The 11,830-nt window shown below is 38.6% G+C and overlaps 1 pseudogene; it reads left to right on the forward strand.

Annotated features, from left to right (window-relative positions):
• Window positions 1–9,133: 9,133 nt before the first annotated feature.
• On the forward strand, window positions 9,134–11,823 carry LOC125595408 (annotated as a pseudogene).
• Window positions 11,824–11,830: the final 7 nt, after the last annotated feature.

Genomic DNA, 11,830 nt, shown 5'->3' on the forward strand with positions numbered 1-11,830 from the left:
TAGATTTGTGTAAAATCGAGTTTGATTATGTATTTCACTTGATTTGAATTTTTTTTTTAGTTTTTATTAATTTTGTGGTTATAAAAATCGAATTTGAAATTATATATATATATTGAAAACGTTTTTTGTATATAAAATCTATTTTTGCATTTTAAATTCATTTATATATTTATTAAACATTTTAAAATCTATAAAACTTTTTTAAGATTAAAAATCATTTATATAATATTTAAAAACATTTTTTTTGTATTTTATATGTAAAATATAAATTTCTATATTTATTAAACATTTTTAATATTATGAAAACTATTTTTGTAATTATTTAACATTTTAAACATTTTTAAAACTATTTTCGTAATTATTATGTTTTTGGATTTATTTAAACTATTTTTAAAATTTTTAAACTATTTTTATTATTAAAACTTTTTTTATTTAAACTGTTTTTTTTAATTAAAATTATTAGAACTAATTTTAAATATGTTTTTTTTTAATTTACAGGTCTAATGATGATCAGATCCGGCCTCGCCAGCGTCGTAGCCGGGGTGGTATGGGGAGCCAGTCTCGGGGTTCTTCCAGCCATGTTCAGGATTCCGTTTCGCCCCACAGCTCATACCATACATCTCCCTCTCCATTACTCGCTCCTGCTGCTCCCGCTCCCGCTGCTGCACCCGCTCCTGGTCCCGCTGCTGCACCCGGTCCTCTGGGAGTGATGAGGGTTGCGGAGTTGGTTCGACAGCCCGGTCGTGACCATCTTCCCTATCTCACTGAGTATCCACATGGACATGGTCAAACATGGTAATTTAAACTTTTATTTTTAAACTATTTTTTATTTAAACTATTTTTTATTAATAATTTATTTTTTTATTAGGTTCAACCGATCCGGGAATGGGATCAGCGCATGGATCAACCGTATGATGTACTCGGCCCTCGACAGCGGACATCCGACTTTCACTCACTTCCCTGTCGAGAAGCAGCATCTGTGGTTTCAGCAGTTTGCGGTAAGTATTCTAATTTTTAAATTATATTTTTTATATATTAAAACTATTTTTTGTAATTATTAAACTATTTTCTATATTTATTAGACATTTTAAATATTATTAAAACTTATTTTTGTAATTATTAAACTAATTTCTATATTTATTAGACATTTTAAATATTATTAAAACTTATTTTGTAATTATTAAATTATTTTTTTAATTATTAAACTATTTTTTATTTATTAAAACGACGATTTTTGTAATTATTAAACTATTATATTTTTGTGCTTAAAAACTATTTTTAAACTATTTCAGCAAGAATTCAACTGGAATGCCGATGATACGCTCTCTATCTATCACCATTTTGTCCATAAAGTTATGGACAACTATGGGAAGCAGATGTACGAGTGGAAGAAGAAGTGGGAAGTAAACAAGGTAGTTTTAATTTATTAACAATTTTTAATTTATTAAACTATTTTTAAAATTATTAAACTTTTTTTTTTAAATAAAAGGTCCCAAAGTCGATGAACGACACGGTCTGGAAGGAGTTGTGTGCGCATTGGGATAAAGAAGAGACGAAAGAAACTTCTTCCACCAACTCCAACAACCGCAGGAGCGACCGTAAAGGAAAGGGCATCTACAAGCATAACTTGGGTGCTCAATCTATTGCCACTCTGGCGGATCGCATGGTAAGCTCAACCGCTTTTTCTTCAATTATTTAAGTTTCAGAATTTTATTTTTTTGCATTTTCAAATTTCTAATGTTTGTCTAATTTATTTTTTCAAGGCGGAAGAAAATGAAGGCCACCCAGTTGATGATCTCGCCCTTATGAAAAGGGCGTATACCAACAAGAAGACCGGCCAGATTGATGATGGTCTTGTGAGGGACGTGGTCGACCTGGTCCAAACTCAGGTGTATGACGAAGTGTCTCAGCTTCAAACCGATGATGACGATTCGACGGCCTCGACCAACTTGTCTCGGGTTCGAATCAACGAAATCGTTGAATCGGTAAGTTTTTTTTTTTTTAAAGTTCAATTTAATTATTTCTTGATTTTTATTTTATCATCAATTTAAATTATCTAAACTTGGTTATTTATATTTCAGTCGGTTCCAAAGAAAAAGGGACGTTTGGTCGGTTTGGGTCGTCGCTCCCGGTCGGCTGCTCCTTCTTCTGCACCACATGCGTATGTTGATCCAGAAGTTCTTACGGCTCAGCTGAAGGACAAGGATGATCGGATATCTGCGTTGGAGACTCAGATGGCAGCTCAACAGGCGGGCTATGAGACCCAGAAGAGGCTGAACGAGCAGATGATGGAGATGATGAAGAGGATGTACCCGAACGAGACGTTCCCGAACATTCAAGACCCGTAGTTTTTTTTTTTTTCCAAAAACTCTGAATGTTTTATTTAAATTTGAATATTATCTACTATGTTTTATTTTATGTTTTATTCAATTTTAATTTTAAATTTTAAAATTTTAATTTTTAAAATAAAATTAATTTAAAAAAAAAAAAAATTTAAAAAAAAATAAATTTTTTCAAAATTCCGAGGGAATGGAGTTCCTCGGAAAATTCCGAGGAACATTCTCCCCTCGGCAATTTCCGACGAACTTTACGTTCCTCGGAATTTTCTGAGGGAAATAGTTCCTCGGAATTTTCCGAGAAACTCCACTCCCTCGGAAAATTCCGAGGGAAGAAAGTTTCTCGGAAAAGTCCGAGGAACATTTGTTCCTCGGTATTTTCCGATAAACATTCCGAGGAATATTTCGTCGAAACTTCCGAGGATGGGACCATCGGAATTCCCTCGGTATTTTCCGAGGAACATTCCGACGAACTTCGTGTCCTCGGAATATCCTCGGAATTTTGTTTCCTCGGAATTCCGTCGGAAAATTCCGACGGAATTCCGAGGAATTATGAATTTCCGAGGAGTTATTTCCGAGGACTTTTTTCGTCGGTATGTCCTCGGAATAGCGTTATTCCGACGACATACCGACGATTTTTTCCCTCAGTATCCCGATGTTTTCTTGTAGTGATAATACATGTCCTCTCAAATAGAAGAAACTAATATGCACCAAAAGATCAGCTATAGTTCTTTCTTACGACCTGCTAACGACTTCAGACTCGTATAAAGTTGATTTATATGATACCTTAGGCAATATAGTCTGAAGTTATTGTATTTATGGGGCTTGTGAATCGAGTTTCTATTCTTTTTATAAAGTGAATAATATTAGTTTTGATACATGTGGAAGCGTCTTTCTTCATGCTTTACGTAAGGACCAACTTCGCAACTCACTTTATTATGTTTGAATGTAACAAAAAAAATTAGTGCTGAAACTCTTTTTTCATATTAAATCTTGACCAAATATATATCTAATCTTAACCTTTAAATGAATTACGAGATAAACTCTTTATTTGAGCCAGACACTAGAAGTTGGTCTTTTCATTAACACAAAAGCCAATTTGTGTAAATTGATATCAACTCCGTATCTTCACAGAAGCTATATTTGTTATTTTTTTATCAAAAAAAATAAATCTTGCAGTAGCACTAAGATTAAGAGATACCATTATTCCAATGAGGATTTCAACCTTCTTCTTTTTTTTGTTTAAATTAAAATAGAATGTAATCTGTTGTGTATATTGATATACGTCATAGTGTATATATACAAGAAGGATCTCCTAACCCTTAGGGGATTTAGATAACTACAATACATAGTTATCTTTATCTACAAGTTATGTCCTTATCTCTATACCCTCCCTCAAGTTGGAGGTGAAAGATTGTGAATCTCCAACTTGAAAAGAAGATAAGCAAATGTAGTTGATGGTAGTGCCTTTGTAAGTAAGTCTGCTGGCTGTTCCTTGGTCTTGATATGTTCAGTTGTGATGAGTTTTTCCACGACCGCATCACGAACAAAATGACAATCAGATTCGACATGTTTGGTGCGCTCATGAAACACAGGGTTTGCGGCAATATAGATGGCAGATTTGCTGTCGCAAAAGAGACGCATAGGTTGATCATGGCGAATTCCGAAAGCTGCAAGTAGTTGTTTGATCCATTTGAGTTCCTTCAAGGTGAATGCCATGGCGCGATATTCAGCTTCAGCAGAGGACATAGACACCGTCTTCTGTTTCTTTGTCTTCCAAGAAATGGGAGATTGTCCGAGCTGAACAATGTATGCGCTGACAGACCGTCGAGAGATAGGACATGTATTCCAATCGGAGTCGCAATAAGCAGTGACACGAAGATCAGAGTCTGACCGTAGTAGTATTCCCTGGCTTGGAGAACCTTTAATATACCGGACTGTACGCAAAGCTGCATCCCAATGATCCTGACGTGGTTTTTGCATACACTGCGAAAGAACATGAACTGTATAACAAAGATCAGGTCGTGTGAACGTAAGGTATATAAGACGCCCGATAAGGCGGCGATAAGACGCCGGATCAGTAAGTAGAGGAGATTTCGAAAGGAGGAGCTTGTGATTGAGTTCAATGGGAACCAGAGAGGGCTTAGACCCAAGGAGTCCAGCCTCGGTGACAAGGTCAAGAGCATATTTCCGTTGGGAGATGAAGATACCATCGTCATTGCGAGCCACTTCGATACCTAGAAAATACTTGAGTTTTCCCAAATCTTTCATGTGGAAACACTTGTGTAGATAATTCTTGAACCTCTGTATTGTGGAGATGTCATTGCCAGCTATGATGAAATCATCCACATAGATAAGAATGTGTAGAGATATCTTGTCTTTGATAAGTGAGAAGTGAGAGTAGTCGGCTCTGCTCTGTTTGAAACCATAAGACTTCAACGCCGTGCTGAGTTTTTCAAACCAACATCTAGGTGATTGTTTGAGCCCATAAATGGACTTGCGGAGACGACAAACCTTTGTAGGATCAGGATCTTCGAAACCAGGTGGCAACTTCATATAAACTTCCTCTTTTAAATCACCATGCAAGAACGCATTATGAACATCCATCTGATGAAGTTCCCATCTTTTAGTAGCGGCAATCTCAAGGAGCAGACGCACGGTAGTTGGTTTGGCTACTGGAGCGAATGTATCCGTATAATCAAGGCCTTCTCTTTGACGATTCCCACAAGCTACCAAACGAGACTTTTTGCGAGTTTCCTTGCCGTTGGCGTCAAACTTCGTTTTATAGATCCATTGGCAAGCTATCGCCTTTTTGCCTTTTGGTAATGAGGTAATGTCCCATGTGTGATTTGCGTCAAGCGCTGTGTACTCGTCAGTCATGGAGTCATTCCAAATATCATCAAGAGAAGCTTCTTTGAAAGACTTAGGATCGTTAGTAGACGTTAGTGCAGCCAAAAAAGCTGTATGTGCAACTGAGAAACGAGCTTGAGACAAGTAAGAGTCGATGGGATAGGGAGTAATACCTGAGACCGAGACAGGAGGACCTTGAGTAGGAGTCGATGAAAGAGAAGTGATGGGGGGTGTACTAACTGTAGAAACATTAACCACGTAGTCTTTGAGAAGAACAGACGGCTTGTGGCTACGATGACCACGACCTAGTAACTCAGGAAGACCAGGTGATGGAGGAGTGTCTGAAATAGTAGTAGCAGGCGTAGACTGCGCAACCGGAGAACTAGGTTGAGTAAAGGAAGATCCAGGTGATGGAGACTCAGACGCATTAGTAGTATCATGTGCCGCTGGTGGAAGAGCAACGTCTGTAGTTTGTGTAATAGGTAGTAATGGAGAAGGGACCACTGGTGCAGGGTCAGAAGCCACTGGTGTAGTGGTAGAAATCACTGGTGGAGTAGTATCACCGGAGCATGCTGGTGTAGTAGGAAGTAACCAGTCATCGATTGTAGCATCTGGTTGATAGATTGGTGGTGTAACATATGATGTATCTGTAACTCCTGGAAACTGTTCTTCAAGAAAAACAACGTCGCGGCTGGCAAAGAATTCATTACTGTCGATATCATAAAGTTTCCAGGCTTTCTTTCCGTAGGGATAGCCCACAAAAAGACACTTTCGGCTGCGATCACTGAACTTGTCTCTGTTGCGAGGTCGGCTGTGAGCGTAGCAGAGGCATCCAAAGGTGCGTAAAGAGTCGTATGAAGGTTTTGAACCGTGTAACAGTTCATACGGAGTACTTCCATGTAGAACAACAGACGGTGTCCGGTTAATGAGATGAGCCGCTGTGAGTATGCTCTCGCCCCAAAAAGTAACTGGTAGTTTGGCTTGAAACAGAAGTGAGCGTGCGATGTTGAGGATGTGCCTATGCTTGCGTTCAACGCGAGCGTTCTGTTGAGGTGTGTCGACGCAGGAGGTTTGGTGTTGGATACCATTTTGACGAAAATATGAAGACAAGACCATGAACTCAGAGCCATTATCTGTTCGAATGGTTTTAACTTGTTTCCCGAACTGTTTTCCACTCATAACACAGAAGTTCTTGATCAAGTCCTTAACTTCTGACTTTTCCAACATAAGATATGTCCACACAGCTCTAGAGTAGTCATCAACAATGGTAAGAAAGTAAGCAGCACCACATGATGATAGAGTTCTATACGGACCCCAAACGTCACAATGAATTAATGAAAAAGGTTCCAAAGCTTTATTAAAACTATCATGAAAGACTGAACGTGTTTGCTTGGCACGAAAACAAATATCACATGAGTGAGAATCCTTAAAATCGACTTTTAAATCAGAAAACACAGGTAATGTAGAAAGCACTTTGTGGGAAGGGTGACCAAGACGTCGATGCCATAGGACTGCAGGAGAAATAGTTTTCGCAGAAGTCTGATGTGAACGAGCAACTTTGACACCCTTGAAGTAGTACACCCCATCTCTTTCTTCACCGGCTCCAATCAGGGTCCTCGTAAAACGGTCCTGTAAAACACAAAGAGTGTCAGTAAATATAGCAATACAACCGGTTTGCTTGAGTAGTCTTGATACTGAGATCAATGTGCAATTGAAGTTTGGTACATAAAGCACATTAACAAGTATGTAATCTTTAGTAAGAGATATGCGGCCAATTTTTGTAGCGCGCGAAGCAGTGCCGTCCGGGAAAGTAACCGCAGACGGTATAATATCTATTGCATCTTGTAAGAGAGACAAGTCGCCTGTCATATGGTGAGAGGCACCAGTATCGATAATAACATCAGAAAGATCAGTTTTACCAGACAAGCGATCAGTGGAGAGTTGAGATTGTTGTGACTGAAGCATGGTGATGAGAGCTGAAATTTGATCGGTTGTAGAGGTAGATGATGGAGCACTAACAGAAGCGGAGGCAGCATTCAAACGTCCACGTCCATGTCCACTGGAGCTGGATGAACGTCCTCCACGTCCTCTGTTTCCAGAGAAGGTACGTGAAGAATTGCGTTGTTGTTGTTCGAGAAACCATTCCGGGTAGCCATGTAGAAGAAAACATTCGGAGGCTTCATGTCCTGTACGTTTACAGTGAGTACACGATCGAGCAGGATCACGACTTCGAGTCGCAACAGCTGCGGCAGTTATAGAAGCGGGAGTGATATCTGATTTGATTGAGAAGCCAACTGCGTCCTGTTTTGTATCTGCAGTGCGCATGTTGTTGATGTGCTGCTCAGCTCAATGACTCTTGAATAAACGGTGTTTAGTTCTGGAAGAGGGTCCTCGTCAATGATTTGAGATCGAATGGTATTGAACCTCACTTCATCGAGACCAAAGAGAAACTTGTGAATTTTAGCGTCCTCTCGCTCCTTCTCAAGTTCAGCAGAAGCAGTGCATGTACAAGACACAACGGGTTTGAAGTTTTGAATTTCTTCCCATAACTTGGAAAGACGGCCATAGTACTCCAGAACAGACTGGCCATTCTGTTTACAATTAGTGATTTCGTCTTGAAAAAGATGCTTGCGTACGGCATTCTTGACTGAGAAACGTTGTTTTAGAGATTCCCACAGTTTCGAAGCATCTGCAACATGAGTCACGGTTGAACGAACTTGAGGATCGATAGACGTTCGAATCCAGCCTACTATCATAGAATTAGTAGAGGTCCAGCGGGCAAGATCGGGATTGGTGGTAGGTTTAAGTACTGAGCCATCGAGAAATCCGATCTTTTGTTTAGCCTGTAGAGAGTTCCACAGCTCTACTGCCCACTCGGAGTAGTTATCTCCTCGGAGAAGTACTGGTGTAATTAGGGCACCAGGATTATCAGAGGGATGAAGGTTGTAAGGAGAGTTTGAAACAAGCTCTCCGTAGTAGAAGAAGTAGAAGTAGAAGAACTCGTTGTTGACGACATGAAGAACGATCAACACGATTTGATGTAGTAGAGAAAAAATATGTAAGCGGAAGCAGAGAAAAGGTCAAGGATCGTGCCTTAGCTCTGATACCATAAAATAGAATGTAATATGTTGTGTATATTGATGTACGTCATAGTGTATATATACAAGAAGGATCTCCTAACCTTAGGGGATTTAGATAACTACAATACATAGTTATCTTTATCTACAAGTTATGTCCTTATCTCTATATAGATTTTTATTATTATCACGAATATGAAAATGACTAAACACACGAACGAAAGACATATAATCAGATATGAAGCGAACCACTTGATGATATACGGAAGATCGTTTTCTCGATATTGGTTTGAATTATATTGAAATGTTTTGTTATCAAACATGTGTCTTTAGTGCCCTCTCTGTTCAAATTCCTTTAAACTGGTTGATTGAGATGTCAAAGATAATAATTTACCAAAAAAATCATGTGTCTTTATCCTATAATATATTCGTGTATGTCATCGTGTTGAACTTTGAACTGGTAAAATCTCTAAGAATAATTAATAATCAATGTCAAATCTGTTGCCAATTAATATCTTCTAAAAATAATTGTTCACATATATGAATTTAGTCAACTGGTTAGTTGTTTCCTCAAAAAGAAAATTAAAGATGGATGAATGATTTGTTTTTATTAATTAAACCGGATAATTGAATACATGAATTTAGTCAACTGAATAGTAGTTGTTACCTAAAAAAGATAGATTAATTGATTTGTTCATTATTAGGAATTTGTTTTTATCATAATAAGAAAATATAGTACTTTAGTTGATTAAGTTTCTCTTCCACGTGGAGGGCTAAATGGACCACTTGGCAAAAAGAGGGGATATAATTTAAATCTGAAATAAAGAACTTATCAACGGTCCAAGTCCAGGCAACAGTTGGCTTTACCCAATGAGTACTTTTCCAAAGAGGTCATGGAAAAGGAAAACTATCACCCCTTAGAGTTGGTAACAATAACGAAACTGCCACTCATCTGAGACTTTTAAACCGTACGCAATAAGTAGCACGAGGATAACAAATTCTATTTTGATAGAGCCTTTGGGATTCTCTCTCTCGTCTCTTCTTCTCCGATCGCTGCTTCTAGGGTTTGTTTTCTTCTTCTCTCTTGTCTTCTTCACTATTGTGCGAATCTGTCTGAAGATAGTTTTCTGAGTTTTGAGTTTTGGGTTGTTCGTATCGATTGGAATCAATCAGGGCAAGATTAAAGTCGATAACTTTGAAGAGGATGCAACCAAATCAAGCAAAGAGGGAGTCTCTCTCTCTCTCTGTCTCTCAATTTGTTAATCAGAGATTTAAAAGTCAAACCTTTGTGATAAATTAACAACCTTTACATTATTGCATGATCAAAATTTTGATGTATTAGTAGTGTTAAAGTTTATGTTTTGTCTTTGATTAGGACACGAAAGAGATGGACTTTTTCACAGTAGTACGGCGACGCCAACCGATACCGAATCCTCGAAGTCATCGGCAAAGGAAGCTACGGAGTTGTGTGCGCAGCCATCGACACGCACCGGGAGAGAAAGTCGCAATCAAGAAGATCAACGACATCTTCGAACACATCTCCGACGCGCTTCGGATCCTCCGTGAGGTCAAGCTTCTGAGGCTCCTAAGGCATCCTGATATAGTGGAGATCAAAAGCATCATGCTTCCTCCTTCCAAGCGAGAGTTCAAAGACATCTACGTTGTCTTTGAGCTCATGGAATCTGATCTTCACCAAGTTATTAAAGCTAACGATGATCTGACTCGCGATCACCACCAGTTTTTCCTTTACCAGATGCTTCGCGCCTTGAAGTTTATGCATACGGCTAATGTTTATCATCGTGATCTTAAGCCGAAGAATATACTGGCGAATGCAAACAGCAAGTTGAAAGTTTGTGACTTTGGGTTGGCTAGAGTTGCGTTTAATGATACTCCTACAACAGTCTTGTGGACGGTTTGTATCCCTCGTTGTCTCTTTTGTTTGTTAACTGTCTTCGTGTTCTGTGTGTTTGACATCTCTCTTCGATGCAGGACTATGTTGCCACAAGATGGTACAGAGCGCCTGAGCTCTGTGGATCATTCTTTACTAAGGTATGTGTTACTGTGTACTTAATCTATGCACACTGGTTGGTTCTCTGTACTTGTCTATGTGTATTGGATATGGTTGGTGTAGAATAATACTGTTAATAGATATAGTTGTATTAGAGTTGTGTAGTTTCCTGTGGATAAAGAATATTGAAATAGTTCTTGTTCAGGGATGACTTTTGAACTCTCCTGGAGGTGAAAACCTGTGAAATCAGGTAACCTTGTATCAGGTTATTATGTCCATTGAGTGCTTTCTTTTGCATTCTCCTGCAAAATAATATTTCTGATTTTTTTTTAATATTAATTTTCTCATTTTTAGTCTGATTAAGTTACTATCTTTTTATTTGCAGTATACTCCAGCTATAGACATATGGAGCATTGGTTGCATCTTTGCAGAGGTACTACAGGGAAGCCATTGTTTCCGGGAAAAGCATTTCTCATCAGCTGGAGTTGATTACTGATCTTCTTGGCACACCAAAACCAGAGACTATTTCTGGAGTATGTTTACACATATATGGCCATTTATGTTTATTTGAAATTGTAATAGCTATAACATCTGTATATATGATTACAGGTTAGAATGATAAAGCTAGAAATACTTGAGTGAGATGAAGAAGAAAAGACCGGTCACCTTCTCTCAAAATTCCCAAAGCCGATCTTTAGCAATCAGACTCTTGCAGAGGCTGTTGGCTTTGATCCAAAGGATCGACCCACTGCTGCAGAGGCACTGGCTGATCCTTACTTTAAGGTCTTGCTAAGGTTGAAAGAGGAGCCTTCATGTCAGCCAATCTCGAAGATGGAGTTTGAGTTTGAGAGAAGAAGGTTGACGAAGGATGACATTAGGAACTTATATCAGGGAGATACTGGAGTACCATCCTCAGTTGCTCAAGGACGATATACGGTTCTGAGGGATCAAGTTTCGTATATCCTAGTTTTGTGTTGTTTTTTTTGTTTTGCCTAATCATTTCACTTCATTCATCTGTTTTTTTTTGCTAATTTTCTTTGACGTCTTTGTTGCACAGCGCATAGGACATCTTAGGAAGCAGTTCAATTACTTAGAGGAGAATAGCAGTAGAAAATGGTCCGGTCATACCTCTTGAGAGGAAGCACGTTTCACTCCTCGGTGTGTTTTTTCTTTTTCTTATTGTTCTCTCTTCTGATTAAACAGAGTTTTAATATGTTCTCTACCTCTTGTTTATTCATTTCCACGGTCTACAGTTCATTCAAAGTGTAGTCCATTCCACCAGTCAACCCAATTCCTGCAGGAACTAACTAGAGCTTAGGACCTCCTCCAAGAGTACCACCATCTGGAAAAACCTATTTATCTCCTAAAGTTTGAGACTTCATAGAACCCATTGTAATCAATTTAGTCTCTGTGTGTGTGTGTCTACAGGTAGAGCAGGACTTGTGGAATCATCTGTTAGTTATGAGAATGGTAGGGACCTCAAAGAAACTTACTTCAGAAGCGCGGTATCATTCCTCACTGCTACTTCAAAGCAAACACCATGATGAACCCAAATAACA

This window comes from Brassica napus, unplaced genomic scaffold (assembly GCF_020379485.1).
Source record: "Brassica napus cultivar Da-Ae unplaced genomic scaffold, Da-Ae ScsIHWf_1058;HRSCAF=1493, whole genome shotgun sequence".
NCBI lineage: Eukaryota > Viridiplantae > Streptophyta > Magnoliopsida > Brassicales > Brassicaceae > Brassica > Brassica napus.